At 36.5% G+C, this 17219-nt stretch overlaps 2 long non-coding RNA genes across 2 annotated transcripts; one reads left to right on the forward strand and one right to left on the reverse strand.

Moving 5' to 3' along the window:
• The first annotated feature begins 420 nt into the window (after positions 1 to 420).
• Positions 421 to 2393, forward strand: LOC130686512 (uncharacterized). The gene is made up of 5 exons (XR_008999897.2): positions 421 to 1009; positions 1068 to 1442; positions 1626 to 1772; positions 1882 to 2003; positions 2069 to 2393. It is a non-coding gene; the product is annotated as an uncharacterized LOC130686512 (long non-coding RNA).
• A 2286-nt stretch (positions 2394 to 4679) lies between these two features.
• Positions 4680 to 5248, reverse strand: LOC130686514 (uncharacterized). Its single transcript, XR_008999899.1, has 3 exons — positions 5117 to 5248; positions 4879 to 4955; positions 4680 to 4799 (listed from the first exon to the last, which is right to left on the reverse strand). It is a non-coding gene; the product is annotated as an uncharacterized LOC130686514 (long non-coding RNA).
• Positions 5249 to 17219: the final 11971 nt, after the last annotated feature.

Consider the following 17219-nt stretch of genomic DNA (forward strand, 5'->3'; position numbering starts at 1 on the left):
ATTCATGTTTTTTTAATAATCTTAAAGATTTTTAAGCCCGTGTTCTTTGGTTAATTTTGAATCAGAATCATGTATAGTTATCTAGATTTCATGATATTATTTTTTAATAGGACAAAATTTTAGGCCCGACAAAATAAGCCCAATAAAATAAGCCCGACTTTTAGTGTTCACGGTTAATTCAAAAACTGTATGCCCAATGTCAAAATAAACATGATATTCGTAATCAGCGATGAATTCTGAATCGATATAACGTATTTTTAACCAAATCTAGAATTTGACAAAAATTGAAAAAGCAAGAAGGCTATAGCCTTCTCACTTTTTCAATTTTTGTCAAAATTTCAAATTTGGCTTAAAATACGCATGTCCCGAAAGAAACTAACAAATCCAATGAGGAACGAACAGCCCACAGGGTGTCGAAGAGGAACACGTAGTCAAGCCAATCGTTCTCGCCGATCAACCATATAAGGATAGTCGTCTTAAAAGTTCCTGGTTTACTAAATCCAAAGTTGGTAAAAGACTGAAAGATTTAGTTTCTTTTTCAATAATGACGGTCTGCCAAGAAGCAAGGCTCAGTGACATCGGGGACGAAAAGGCTAAAAACCATCAACTTGTTGAAAAAAAAACAGACAACTTAGACAAGTTTCAGGGGCATGTTAGATCGCTCATGCGGATAGTGGAAGGATACACTGCTCATCTTTTCAAGTATTTGAAACTCCATGGTGGTCATGCACAAAAAAGCAATAAATAAGGTAACTACATATATTATACATGTTGCATATTGTGCATACTGTTGCACGATGAAGAACTCTGATGGAGAAGCTACATGTTACCAATCAGTTGCTGAAATAGGAGAAACTTTGATGAATGGTTTTTGTCATCAAGCTGTTGGTAATTGAGCTAAGGACATTCAAAGTGCTGCTGTTTTCTAATTTGTACCATAGGACTTTCCACACCAGCTTCTGGTCTTCCTATTCTATAAGTCTGGCTGATAGGATGGTAGAAACAGCAAGTAAGCAACCAAGTTTTTAATATTGTACTTCAAAAAAGTATTGAAACAAATCTTTTAGGAAACAGTGTGTTGAGTGTAGTGGCTAAGAACCTTTTCAACCATGGGGTGATAACTGGGATGTCATAAGTGTACTGTGTCAACTCTCGACCTGATTTTTCATTGCTGATTTCCATGTTTGGATCTGGATGAGCTAGTCGCTTAGCCAAGCCTTTCTCTTCATCCATAACTTTTAAGGAAATTTTGTCTCCAAACCAAATAGGTTTTTCTAGGTATGCAATGTGGCTTCATTACATAACCTGGTATTATGTTGTCCAAAAAGAAGCCTAGTACTCCTGCTGTGCTCATGCTCATGAGAACAGTGACTATCTAACTGAAGATATGCAATCGCCTGTAAAACCGTCAAGATGGGCTTTCATCCATTGTGAACGGGAAGGTATGGAAACGATCTTCTCTGAAGTTTATCAGTAACACCATGATTTTATTTTAGTGAGAATTCTTTCATCAGATAAATTTTTCAACTCTAACTTCTACCGTTTATTCATTATTAGTTTTTCTTTATTACTGTTAATTTTTCCTTTGATTATGCCATAATAGTTTTCTTTCATTTGCATTGTAGGAAAGTGAACTATCATGGGGTGTGATCTTCATATCAAGGGATGCTGTGTGTGTCCTCTCAGTGACCCTAGATCAATACTGAGGGGATCTAATAAAGGGCTGTATAATGGTTGCAGAAAAACGAGCCATTTGCTACAATTACGTGCAGGTTATCTTAACAGCATTTTTCCATTGGAATTTCGGCCCATATTGTCTAGGTCGAACACATGGCTGGTTACCTGATGCTTGATAAATTAATTTCTTTATCTGTTGCACAGGAATTGTGGATATCAAAAGACAGCTGCTGAATGTATCTGTAAGATGTGGCCTAGTACTTACCACATTCATATCATATTGATCCTTACTTTACTAATAGCATTAATGGACAGTTGGATCAGATGTAAGGCAAGCAATGTTACAGGAATTTTTTCTTATAGGATGAATTTCAATTTTTTTCTTTTACAGAAGTGTTGATCAAAGTTATCTCGTTGACTTTGTGGAACATTCGGGTTTGACGTTAAACTTATCCGAAGCGAGTGTGATTAAGAACAAGAAAATCACGGGCAAGAAAGATTGTGCAGCATGCAATGGCTTATTAGCAGATTTCTTTCGATACCGTTGTCTTTTACCGTCGTTTTTATACCGTCATGTAGTTATTAACTCTGCTGTTGCCCGGTTTCGGAATTTTATAGCACGTCGTTCCCTGTCGAAATTGTCTGCTTCGTGCTGAGAACCTGTATTCGCGAAAAATACCTTGTCATCGTTGTTTTGTCATAGGTAGTTGTGTAGAAAGGGCATGTAGGTAACGAAATATTTTAGAAATAATATTATTACCCGGATACAAGTTAAATTATATTCGTCAATTTGAAAAATTTTTTATGATGCTTGATACCAAATTAACATGATTTCCAAGAATAATTTGTATTTCCATGCAGAAGTACCAGAGTAATGTGACAAACATTCACAACGGTGATTACTCTTCACAGAGCTAACATTTAGTATGCTACTATTATATGTTTTATAAATTTAGTTATAATTTAATTCAGCTTTTTATTTAGTGGAATATAATTTATTTCAGTTTTTCTGATGCAGTTTGGAAGCCACTTGGAGTAAACTTTTCGTCAGGTACTCACAAAAACAGATTGGCAAATCTAACAAAAGGTATGCAATGGGTAACAATTTTATTACAGTTAGAATTAGTTTTTCCTAACATACATTTCGAACTCATTTTTGACACAGTTAACATATACTCGCATTACATGAGGATGGGTGAGATTTTGTTCCAGGAATTTCAGGCGTTGCGACTGAAAGATTGGCGAGCCAAAGGACGCCCTGCCCTGTTTACCACAGCGTTGAAGGATTGATGTATCCACTGCCAAATCGCCACAGCTGGAACGTTTGTATCGGCGACAAGCACCCACCAGCAGCAGACGAAATCCGAAGTGTGTGTACGTGCGCGTGTGACTCGTTTGACAACATCGTAACTCTCGAGCGAAAAGCGAGTATTTCGAGATTATTGTTGAAGTTGTGGGCAGTTCTTGGTCCATGTGTGATTCAACGTAAAGGTATGTGCAGCTTTCAATCGCCCAGTTTCTTGCTTTCCCATATTTCTTTTAACAGTTTGACACTTTCGACGTAAACACCCCGAGGAAAAGACGTCTTGCATTAAGTTGTTGAAAGTGTGGGTGAAGGACCGATTTTTGTAGCGTCATCCAAAGCTATTAGCAATGCTGTTGGATGTCAGAATCATTTACCTTATTGCCTAGACTTTCATTGCCTTCTAAAATCGTCTGCTCGACGAAACTCTATTTGCAAAAATGCTTAAGTATCTTTCAGTGTTACTCCTGTTGAAGCCGAGGCGAATAGCTGAAACGCAAGTATCATTTCATCTCTTTTTTGCCTCATCATTGTACGGAAACTATGTTGGTAACTCTTTGTTTTGCGTTTTTGTGTTTTGTTAAAACTTCACATATCATTTTCAAGTGAAATTTTTATTTGTTTTTAGGTAGCTGTACGGATGTGTAAAGAATGGTGGTTGCAGGTCATGAGAGCCATTCCTTTATACAATACCTTTCCATTTTTATTGCTTTAATTTTTGTCATTTTAGCCGCTGAATGTAGCTGGAACAGAACACATTGGAATTTTAACGTCAAGACATCTGGCTGGTTGGACGATTAAACATCCCTCTGTGGGGACACAGACATTGCGTCTAGTTTTTATCTGTAGATTATTTCTGAGATAATAACTTTGTCACCAACACCGTGACTTTGATAACCAGCAGTTGAACAGCCTTTCAATTCCAAACAAAAGGAGTCATGGTAATTGTATGTTTTGTATACATTTCTGTATAAACTATCACTTATCTAGATTTACTCAATTGACATGACACTATATGGCTGGCATTGGAGTAGATAATGCTGTTCATATGCAGAATATGTCACTGAGAAGGGGTTCTATTATGGTAGGAGTACCATGTTTTACTACAGGCTGACCAGAATCACAAACACATTGATTGAAAACTATCATCAGTTTCAACAATTGGTACGTAAAATAGTAATAATACAAAATTGTAATAATATTCAAATTGTTGTTATTATTGTTGGGAAAAAACGACAATTTATAATATAAATTATTATTTTTTTAACAGGTTAAAAACCATTTTCTAGGATGCTTAAAGTATATTATATATAGTTATGAATTCATGTTATCCCACCAAATTGAAAATAATTGTACTAATTTTTATCTACCTTTGTCGAAGCTTTGTAAACGATAGGTTATTATAGACATAGACAAACATACACAGACTGACACTGTAGCTTCGATAACTAGCAGTTGAACAGCTTCTCAATTTAATCGACAGGAGTTGCGGTAATTATGTTTTGTACACTTTTCTGCATAACCTGTCATTTATCTAGATTAATTTATTGCCAACATTTTATATGGCTGGTGTTGGAGTGATGCTGTACAAAGTATTGTGTTTTAGGATAGACTGACCAGAATCAAAAAGAAGTAGATTCACATATGCAGGTAATACGTTAAAATAGTGTTTTGCAGGTACAAGAATTACACATACATATTTAAACTTTATTGATAAGATTTTCGATGTTTAATAATTTCTATTTACATTCAGAAGTAACCGTTTAGTAATGTGAATTAAAGGACATGACTATATGATGAATACCAGCAGTGATGAAACCTAAGAGTAGCAACAAACATAAAAAGTATGGTACTATAAATTTTTTAATTAATTAGTGGTACTTAACAAATTTCAATACCTCATTTGAATCAGTTTGAAAGGCAGCCAGAGTAACCACGCCAGCACCTACTCACTCATGGATTGAAAGGGTCGTTCCTAAAAGAAATGGAATGCTATTGGTAACAGTTTGATTTAATTAAGAATTAGTTTACTAACATAGATTTACAACTAATTTAATCGAAGTAGAGATAGAGATATCCTCTAACTTTCTACAATTAAAGAAGACAATGAAGCTAGTTAGCATAAATTCAGTTTACCTGATAAGCGAATCGATCGACGATGGTGATATAGTTGTGGTACATTTGTAGAGGCAAGACTCCGTACGAATGTTAATATCTAGCGTCTAGACGACGCCTTAAATACTCGCAGACACGTGTCACATTATTGCTTTCCCGGAAGTAGAGCGTAGGGTAGAGGGACCTAATTCTGAAGGTCGATAGGTTGAAGGGCAAATTTTTATTTCCAGGTGAGCCCGAGGTTATAGCCATTCCCCATCGATTGACCCTAGGTTACTTGGTTTTTTTTATTTTCTTTTCTTTTTTTTTTTTTTTTTTTGCATTTTTCTTGTTTCTTTCCAAGTGCCTAAAACAGATGAAGAACCTCGGGCATACACAAAAAAGGCGAGGGGAGGGGGGATGAAGCAAAAAAGAAGCTAGAAGCTCAGTAGCTCAGTAGCTCTTTCACCTGCACGCGGTGCACTAGTGTACATTTGTTGCTTGAAATCCACGTCTAATTATTCTTAGAACTTTCGCACGTGCAGCCAGCTTTCGCAATTTGTAGATTCATCAATTACGCATCAATAACGCACTGCATCAGCACCTGGGTTAGCCTCTGCACTGGATTTGTTTAGTTGGGTAGTACGATAAGTCTAGATGAAATAGATAAACGTAGATTAAGTTAAGGATAAGTAGGTCTAAAGTTAAGTTAAGAGTAAGGCTACTTTAAGTAAGGCGTAAGCGTAGTCCACCTCAATTCGTTACCTTTGCACAACACTATCTCAGCCACTTTCTTTCACTTTTTTATGCAATTATGAACCGTAGTCGTTGTTCGCAAACCATTTTCTTACTAAAAATCGTACATTTCAACTTTTTCACACAATTTCCACATGAACTGCCAATCCAAACAACCTCCTGATCATTATCGAACGATTAATAACCAATTTATTTTCAGGAAATTTTTATCCAATGTAACTGTAATTTGTGTATCTGATCCTGTTAGAATTAAGATGACACTTATTGCTGATGAAATATTCAAAAGAAAAATGTTTTTTTTTCTCTTTTGTACAATCAGGAGGGTAATCTCTGGGGCCGAAGAGGACACTGGACAATGAGGATCGCCGTCGCAGCCACTCTAATATAGCCAAGGATTTTGAGGTATTTATTTAAAAATTCAGTATCTAACCATTTATTTTTATTTATTTATACCGATCTGGGAAGGCAACGTCTCTACCGAAGAGGACCTTTGGACAACGGGGGTTATCGGCAGGATATCCGCCCAAAATTCCAAGGTATTTCAAAAATTGAAGTTCCTTACCATGTTCATTGTATTAATCTGTGTATAGGAGGGCTGGCAACACTACCGAGAAGGATTACTCGACGTCAGGGGATCGCCGCCGAAGTCGCCAATAATTGCCAGGTATAACTTAAATAATTGTAAGTGTTTAATCGTGTTTTTTTTTATGTATTTAGGATGGTCCACATCAACACCGCGGTGGGCTACTGGACAACGAGGTTCGCTGTCGGAGCCACCAGGAACAGTCGCCAAAAATTGTGAAGTATTTATTTGAAAGTCTTTGGTTGTGAACTATGATTTAATTTTTTTTATGTATTTAGGAGGGCTTCACCGCCATCGAAGAGGATGCTGGACATCGAGGATTGTTGCTGGAGTAAGAAGATGGTCGCAATGGATGTATCAGGTATATGTTATACACGTTAAGTAATCGTGTTTTTATTTATGTATTTAGGATGGTCCACATCACCATCGAAGAGGGCAACTGGATAGCGACGCTCGCCGACGGAACCACCAGGATGATGGCCTTAAGTTATCAAGTATTTCATTGAAAGTTTAACCATCATTTCATTCACCGTTAGTTTATTTTGTTTTTTTTATGTGTTTAGGAGGGTGTCATCATTGCCGAAGATGACCACTGGACAACGTGGTTCGCAGGTCGTATCCACCAGGATTATCGCCCAAACTTGTCAAGTATTTAATTGAAATTTGTATGTTTTACACCATTTTATTTTGTTTTTGTATGTATTTAGGAGGGCTCCACCACCATCGAAGAGCATACTGAGCATCGAGGATCGCCGCTGTAGCGACGAGATTGTCGGCACGGGTATTGAGGTTTTTTTAAAATACGTCTAAGTGTTAAATCACGTGTTTTTTTTTTTTATGTATCCGAAAGGGCTTCACCACCACCAAAGAGGACGCTGGAGCACCGATATCGTACCGTGGATGTTTCAGGTACATCATTTACTCGTTTAATTGTCTAGTCATTTTTTAAAATGTATTTAGGAGGGCTCCATCATCGCCGAAGAGGATCACTAGACAAGGAGGTTCGCCGTCGGAGCTACAAGGATCGTCGCCCAATATTGTCAAGTATTTCATTGAAAGTTTTACGTCTTACACCATTAATTTATTTTGTTTTTGTGTGTTTACGAGGGCGCCATCGTCGCCGAAGAGGAATATTGGGCAGCGTGGTTCGCTGTAGGAGTCACCAGTATTGTCACCCAAAATCGTCAGGTATTTCATTCAAAGTTATAAGTTTTACACTATGATCTCATCTTGTTTTAATGTATTTAGGAGCGCGGCATCACCATCTGAGAGGATGCTGGACATCGAGGATCGCCGCTGGAGCAACGAGATTGTCGCAATGGATGTTTCAGGTATATTTCTTTACATGTTTATTTGCCTAACCATGTTTTTTGAATGTATTTAGGAGGTCTCCGTCGTCGCTGAATAGGACCACCGGACGTCGTGGAGTGTCGTTGGAGCAACGGAAATCGCCGCCCATTCCGTCGTACACGCCCATTAGGTCGATGGGGGGAAAAAAAATAGTACGGTTGAGTATTGCCTAATTGGCATTTTTCTACTTTATTCCATGTTACTCGTGTGTTTTACAAATGTGTTGCTCTTGTCCTTTGTTCCTTACCGTTATTTTTCCTTACGCATTACAGCTTATAGTTTTAACTTTCACTTAGCAAGCAAATTCACTACACCTGTACCCCACGGTTCACTCACGGTTTGTTTGCATTTTTGCACCGGGTTGGGATTAGCTAATCAGGTAATGTAGGCCTGCTTACATTGGTTTCAGGCCAAGGATTTAGTTGGTACAGGTTACTAACACTTTCTACTTCTAAAAAAAAAATAAAAAAAAAAATCTATTTTATGTCTGCATACTCTTCTTTTTGGGTATGGTTTAGTGGCTTCAGTAACATAAATAAAATAATAATCGCGTGCGACCGGGTTGCAAACCCCGATTTGACAACCCGACAAAAACGTGATGGGCCAGTATCCAACCTGTCCCGTAGGCAAGAATGAACAATCCGCTGGACAAGAAACCGGTTCGAGCGATACGGGTTTGTGGGGTTGATTGGTCTCAGTTTTACTCAACGAAATGGATGTGTTGCAACGCTGTCTCAAACGTCTGCACAGGAGTCCTTACCTCAGTTTTTTCTGAGGATACAGGTACATATTTGACAATTTCCCGATTCTTTATTTAGCATTTAATTCAGCTTTGTTTGTTTTAGAATATAGAAGACTGGAAGGGAACGCGAAGATATAGCAAAACCAAACACAATTCACGATGATTGGCCGCAGGGTTAAAATGGTAGTGAGGTATAGTACACCATGCGACTATAGAATACTAATATGTAAAGCCTTGACTACAAAATCAACGGAGTCTTAGCAATCCTCCTTGATCGCAAAATTCAGACCAGGATCGTGAGTTGCATTTCATTTAATTAATTTCATATAAAAAAAAAATAAGCTCAGTAGCTGGTTCACCTGCAAACGATATGCATTAATGTAGATCATCGCTTCAAAAGACGGTGTAGTGATTCAGGGAATTTTCATACGTTTATGTAGTTTTCGTCTACAAGCTGAATATGTTCTTTTGTTTTTTTTTCTGTTTTTGTTTTTTGTGTACAAACTGACTAGAATAACAAAGCGTGTGGGGAATTGTATATTGGAAAGTGGAGCATGTTTTGCTTGATTCAAAATTAATGCTCAACGAAGAAAAATGTTAGGGAATGATTTTTAAGAAAGGAAATTATTCACAAAATAAATTTATCGGGTTGTCTATTTAATACACCAGCCCACGGGAAAGGAAATGGTACTGCAAAAAATAATATAAATAATCAATGGAAAATATATAGCACTTCTAAGGAGCAGGATGGGAATATTGAGACTTCATTAATTAATCGTTGATTGTTTTAAGAAAAAAATTGTAAAGAATGATTACTTCAGTTGTACAATAATGATAATTGTTTTAAAATAAGGATGTAGTTACGTCATTTCACTGTTTAATAATTGAACTGTATAAATAATTATTTAAAAAATTATTTTACATAATATGACAAATGTTATTAGTAATGTTAATATGATTGTCTGAATACTAATCGCTTTCAAAGCATCATTGCTTGTGATCACATGTCTGATAAAAATGAATATGGGGCTAATAAAAAATAACTTATTACTCGCTACATAAATTGTGATTCAAGCCGTGGTGCTTGTACATTTTGTGGGGTTTTTCCCTCGTTGAATTTATTGTTTTTTTATTTTTTCTGCTGTCTGTAATGTTGTATGTGTTGTGTTTTGTTGTCTCCTTTTTCCTAGCGTTTGATTAGCGAAAGGTTAGTAAGTTTTAATGTAATGACGATTATATTGTGATTTAACCTCGTGTATATTAGAAGTACCGATTTAAGTTTTCGTTTATAGTCTGTATTTTTATTACCAGGGAAACATATACATATTCATTTTACACAATTTATTATAACTGAAACATTTACACAAATGACACTACATACAACAACTATACACAATTTGACACCCATTGAATTTTCCGTAACTCTGTGGTATTGAACCCTAATATTCGGCGTAGCTTGCCGATGCTCAACCATTGAGCTATAGTCACTTACAATTTCAAGGTTTTATACCTTGAGTCAACGCACGAAAATATTGTATAGTTAATGTTTTAATCTTGCTATACTATTTGTCAGTCTGACCAGTAAGTGTATGTGTATCATGGCGTATGTGTAGAGGTTCCAATTACGGTGTGAGAAGTTTGAGGTTCAAATCCAGTAAGGTATAGAAATAACAAAAAAGCATTAATTAAACGTAACAAATTTTTACTGTTACTTATATTTAACCTTGCTATAGCATTTACACTTTGCTATACTAATTGGCAGTCTGACCAATTAATATATATGTTTCATGGCATGTCTGTAGAGGGTCCGGCTACCATGTCAGAAGACAAAGGTTCAACTCCATTAAGGGGTTAAAATAAAAATCGAAAATTGAATAAGATATATTATATTTTAACTCCCACTCAAATTTTTGAAAATGTGTAAAAGATGACGCTTCGCTATACCATTGGTTAGTCTGACCATACATTTCCAAAATGTTATAGCTTATGTGTAGAGAATCCGGCTACGGTATGAGAAGACTAGGTTTCAAATCGTAGGCATTGTTAAAGTTGCATGCATTAAATACATTTATGTTTATTATATTATATTTATTGAATATGTGTAATAGGTTGTCTAAAGATGACTTGCAAAAATGGTTGTCAGCAGAATGTGACTCATGGCTCAATGGTAGAGCATTGGCTTCGTAAGTCGAATGATTTGGGATCGATCCCCAAAAGAGTTCAATCCTAAAATAAATGATTCAAATGAACGAATAGTATCTTCAAAGTTTTCTGAAATTGCAATTGCTATGCGACAATCCCAAAAGTAAAATACATGATATAAAATGAATTTCTATACAATGCATAAGTTTTCTAACGTTCATTTACTATCATCTGTCTATACAGAGGACAATGGCTACGGTTAAAATCCGTTGTAAATTATACAAATTTCTAGATACTCTATAAAGAGTGACATATCATATTTACTATGCTACGGTTAAAAACCATTATAAATTATACAAATTTCTATATACTCAATAAAGAGTAACATACCATATTTATTGAAATTTTTTCCTTTTTTCGAGATTAACATTTGGTAAAATATCCGTTCGCGTGCTTCGCACGAAGTTACCCAACTCGACTGGCCCCGTGGAATCGTGACACCTGGGAAGGTAGGAAGACTGTGGAATCGGAGACCTGACTGGGAATCGAACCAGGAAGCTTCGAGTTGGGAAGCGGACGCTTTGCCTTTCTGGCATCTGCCCCCCTATATCCCCCCACTAGGGTAAGGTTTTCTATTGACTTGCGCGCACTGTTCTGTTACGTAAGTGTTAAAGACTTAAACTTTCCTGAAGTGTCACAAGTATCTTAATGGTAGAGCATAGACATAGTTATATGGGATTTGAACCCACGCAATTCAACTATGTTCGTTGTGCAGAAAGGAAAATTTAATAATGGTTTTTGCATTTAGATTGCTGCATATATATTGCAATATTTGAATCATTTGATAGAATTCTAAACATCATGATGGTTTCTGCACTTGGAATTGTTGCATAGCAGTTGCAGTTTTAGAAACCTTGTGCAATGTATAGAATTTAATACATCGTTCATTTGAATTATTTTAAGATTAAACTCTTTTGGGGATCGATCCCAAATCATTCGACTTACGAAGCCAATGCTCTACCATTGAGCCATGAGTCACATTCTGCTGACAACCATTTTTGCAAGTCATCTTTAGACAACCTATTACACATATTCAATAAATATAATATAATAAACATAAAAGTATTTAATGCATGTATTCCCATAACTTTAGCAATGCCTACGATTTGAAACCTAGTCTTCTCATACCGTAGCCGGATTCTCTACACATAAGCTATAACATTTTGGAAATGTATTGTCAGACTAACCAATGGTATAGCGAAGCGTCATCTTTTACACATTTTCAAAAATTTGAGTGGGAGTTAAAATATAATATATCTTATTCAATTTTCGATTTTTATTTTAACCCCTTAATGGAGTTGAACCTTTGTCTTCGACATCGTAGCCGGACCCTCTACAGACATGCCATGATACATATACGTTAGTTGGTCAGACTGCCAAATACTATAGCAAGGTTAAAATATAAGTAACAGTAAAAATTTGTTACGTTTAATTAATGCTTTTTTGTTATTTCTATACCTTACTGGATTTGAACTTCAAACTTCTCACATCGTAATTGGAACCTCTACATATACGCCATGATACACATACACTTACTGGTCAGACTGACAAATAGTATAGCAAGATTAAAACATTAACTATACATTATTTTCGTGCGTTGACTCAAGGTATAAAACATTGAAATTGTAAGTGACTACAGCTCAATGGTTGAGCATCGGCAAGCTACGCCGAATATTAGGGTTCAATACCCCATAGTTACGGAAAATTCAATGGGTGTCAAATAGTGTATAGTTGTTGTATGTAGTGTAAATGTTTCAGTTATAATAAATTGTGTAAAGTGAATATGTATATGTTTCCCTGGTGATAAAAATACAGACTATAAACGAAAACTTAAATCGATACTTCTAATATACACGAGGTTAAATCACAATATAATCGTCATTACATTAAAACTTTCTAACCTTTCGCAAATCAAACACTAGTACAAAGATGACAACAAAACACATACAGCATTACAGACAGCAGAAAAAATAAAAAAACAATAAATTTAACGAGTGACAAATCTCACAAAATTTTTTACCCCCCCCAAAAAGTTTTTATCACCTAGTTTTTCTATGAAGAATTTCTTTGCACAAGACAGTGTACATTTGTTGACGTCACACAGTTCCATTTGTTGCAAGATAAGTTTAATTTTTTTTACTGATATTATAACATTACATTTTGACAGTTATGTAATGTTAAACCTTAGTACAAGGTTTGCCACAGTTTAACAACTTTCTGCAATGTCACGGATAAGATTTAGCTGCTTCATGTGAAACATGTTTAACAGCGTTGTAAAATATCTAATTTTTCTAGTAAAACCACCCGGCTTGGAACACAATTTGTGTAGCGAGTAATGAGCTGTTTTTTATTATCTCCATGTTCATTTTTATCGGACACGTAACCCGAACACAAGCGATGATTTGTTTTGAAAGCGATTAATATTCATACAATTACATTAATATAGTATTAAGCGTCATTACTATTAACGTTTCTCATATTCTATTTGATTTTTAATCCATTTTCAATAAGCTAAACACCTATAATTTTTTAAATACTGATTTATACGGTTAAACTATTAAACAGATATTATACTTATATACTTATCATTAATCAATAATCAGACAACGACTAATGAAATACCAATGTTCCCCATCCCACTCGTTAGAAGTGCTATATATTTTCCATCGATTATTTGTATTATTTTTAGCAATATCATTTCGCCCCTGGGCTAGTGTATTAAATAAACCCAATCAGAAAGATATATTTTGTGAATAATTTCCTTTCTTAATAATCTTTCCCTAATATCTTTCTTCGTTGAACATTAATTTTAAATCCAGCAAAACATGCCCCACTTTCCAATATACAAATTCCTAGTTCATTTAACAGCATCGTCATTCTAGCCAGTTTGTACACAAAAAAAAAAGAACATATCCAGCTTGTAGACGAAAACTACATGGGCGTATGAAATTCTCTGAATCACTACACCGTCTTTTGCCGCGATGATCTCCATTAATGCATATCGTTTGCAGGTAAACTATCTACTGAACTTATTTTTTTTTAAATGAAATGAATTAAATGAAATGCAACTCACGATTCTGGTCTGAATTCCGCGATCAAGGAGGATTTCTAAGACTCCGATGATTTCTGTGGTCAAGGCTTTACATATTAGTATTGTATAGTCGCATGCTGAACTATACCGCACTACCATTTTAACCCTGCGGCCAGTCATCGTGAATCGTTTGATTCTGCTATATCTTCCCGTTCGCTTCAAGTCTTTTATATTCTAAAACAAAAAAAGCTGAATTAAATGCTAAATAAAGAATCGAAAAATTATCAAATATGTTCCTGTATCCTTGGTTTGAATAACTTTCTGCACTCAAAAAAAGTTGAGGTGAGAAGCTTCATGTGCAGACATGTTTGTGAGACAGCGTTGCAAAGCAACCACTTCCTTCTCTCATCTCCGCGTTCGTCTTAAGTCTCCAATATTCTAAAACAATCAAAGTTAAGTTAAATGCCAAATAAATAATCGTTAAATGGAAACTGTCAAATATGTACCGATATCCTTGGTTTGCATAACTTTCTTCACTGCACTAAAAAAAACTGAGGTGAGGACTCGTGTGCAGACGTTTGTGAGACAGCGTTGCAACACATCCGTTGAGGAAAACGGAGACCAATCAGCCCCACAAACCCGTATCGCTCGAACCGATTTCTTGTTCAGCGGGTTTTTCATTCTTGCCTATGCGACAGGTTGGAACGGTTGCTGCCCCGTCACGTTTTTGTCGGATTGCCAAATCGGGGTTTACAACCCGATCGCACGCGATTATTATTTTATTTATATATTACTCAAGTCAAGAAACCATACTCAAAAGAAGAGTATGAAGACATAAAATAGATTTATTTTGTTTTACTTTTTATTTTAGAAGTAGTAAGTGTTAGTAAACCTGCACCAACTAAATCCTTGGCCTGAAACCAACGTGAGCAGGCCTACATTACCTGATACGCTAACCCCAACCCGGTGCAAAAAAGCGAACAAACCGTGAGTGAACCGTCGGGTACAGGTGTAGTGAATTTGCGTGCTCAGTCAAAGTTAAAACTAAGCCGTCATGCGTAAGGAAAAATAAAGGTAAGGAATATAGGACAAGAGCAACATATTTGTAAAACACACGAGTAACATGGAATAAAGTAGAAAAATGCCAATTAGGCAATACTCAACCGTACCATCTTTTTTTCCCGACCTAATGGGCGTGTACGACGGGATGGGCAGCGATTTCCGTTGCTCCAACGACACCCTACGACGTACAGTGATCCTATTCGACAACGACGGAGCCCTCCTAAATACATAAAAAAACATGGTAGGCAAATAAACATGTAAAGAAATATACCTGAAACATCCATTGCGATAACCTCGTTGCTCCAGCGGCGATCCTCGATGTCCAGCATCCTCTCAGATGGTGGTAAGGCCCTCCTAAATACATAACAAGATGAGATCATAGTGTAAAACGTATAACTTTGAATGAAATACTTGACGATTTTGGGTGACGATACTGGTGCCTCCTACGGCAAACCACGCTGGCCAGTGATCCTCTTCGGCGATGATGCCGCCCTCGTAAACACATAAAAAAACAAAATAAATTAGTGGTGTAAGACTTAAGACTTTCAATGAAATACTTGACAATGTTGGGCGACGATCCTGGTAGCTCCGACGACGAACCTCGTAGTCTAGTAATCCTCTTCGGCGATGATGGAACCCTCCTAATTACAAAACAAAAACATGAATACACAATTATACGACTAAATGATATACCTGAAACATCCACGGCGACGATATCGATGCTCCAGCGTCCTTTTTGGTGGTGGTGAAGCCCTCTTCGAAGCCCAAAAAACACGATTAAACACTTAGCGTTAATTTTTAAAAAACCCACAATACCCATGCCGACAATGTCGTTGCTACAGCGGCGAATCTCGATGTCCAGCATCCTCTCTTATGATGGTGCGGCCCTCCTAAATACATAAAAACAAAATGAGATCATAATGTAAAACTTATAACTTTGAATTAAATACTTGACCATTTTGGGCGATCATCCTGGTGAATCCGACGGCGAAACACGTTGTCCAATGGTCCTCCTCGGCGATGATGGCGCCCTCCTAAATACATAAAAACAAATTAAATTAATGGTTAATGAATTGACAGTAAAAATTTTCGATAAAATACGTGACAATTTTGAGCGACGATCCTGGTGGCTCCAACGGCGTACTTCGTTGTCCAGTTACCCTCTTCGGTGATGATGTGGGCCATCCTAAATACATTTAAAAAACATGTTTAGACACTTAAACATGTAAAACATACCTGAAATATCCATTGCGACGATCTTGTTACTCCAGCGGCGATCCACGATGTCCAACATCATTTTCGATGATGGTGAGGCCCTCCTAAATACATAAAAACAAAATAAAATCATAGATCACACAACCTAAGACTTTCAGTTAAATACTTCACAATTTTGGGCGATAATTCCAGGAGTCTTCGAAAGCGAACCTCGTTGTCGAGTGGCCCACCTCGGAGATGATGTGGACCGTCCTAAATACATAAAGAAACACGATTAAACACTTAAAATTGTGAAAGTAATACCTGGCAATCCTTGGCGGCTCCAGCGGTGATCCCCGACGTCCAGTAATCCTCATCGGTAGCGTTGCCAATCTTCCTATACACAAATTACTACATAGAATAGTAATGCACTTCAATTTTTTGAATACCTTGGAATTTTGGATTAGAATCCTGGTGATGACCTTCGTTGTCCAAAGGTCCTCTTCAGTGGAGCTATGGCCTTCCTAGGCACATAAAATTTAAAGAAAAAATCATGATGAGATACCGAGTTTTTAAATATATACCTCAGAATCCTGGGCGGTATTCCAATGGCTGCGACGGCGATCTTCGTTGCCCTTCAGCCCCAGAGATTACCCTGCTGATTGTACAGAAACGAGAAAAAAAAATTTTGTTTTAACATTTTAACAGCAACAAATTTCATCTTAATTTTAACAGACATCAGGTACACGAATTAGTTACATGGAGAAAAAAAACTTTAAAAAATATTGGCCGGATTGGCGGTTCATGTGTAAATTGTGAAAGAAGTTCAAATGTACAATTGTTTGTAAAAAAAAAATAAAAAAATGGTTTGCGAACGACCACTACGGTTAATAATTGCATAAAACAGTGAAAGAAAATGGCTTAGATAGTGTTGTGCAAAGGTAACGAATTGAGGTGGACTACGCTTACGCCTTACTTAAAGTAGCCTTACTCTTTACTTAACTTTAGACCTACTTATCCTTAACTTAATCTACGTTTATCTATTTCATCTAGACTTATCGTACTACCCAACTAAACAAGTCCAGTGCAGAGGCTAACCCAGGTGCTGATGCAGTGCGTTATTGATGCGTAATTGATGAATCTACAAATTGCGAAAGCTGGCTGCACGTGCGAAAGTTCTAAGAATAATTAGACGTGGATTTCAAGCAACAAATGTACACTAGTG

Source organism: Daphnia carinata, chromosome 2 (assembly GCF_022539665.2).
Source record: "Daphnia carinata strain CSIRO-1 chromosome 2, CSIRO_AGI_Dcar_HiC_V3, whole genome shotgun sequence".
In the NCBI taxonomy this organism is placed as follows: domain Eukaryota; kingdom Metazoa; phylum Arthropoda; class Branchiopoda; order Diplostraca; family Daphniidae; genus Daphnia; species Daphnia carinata.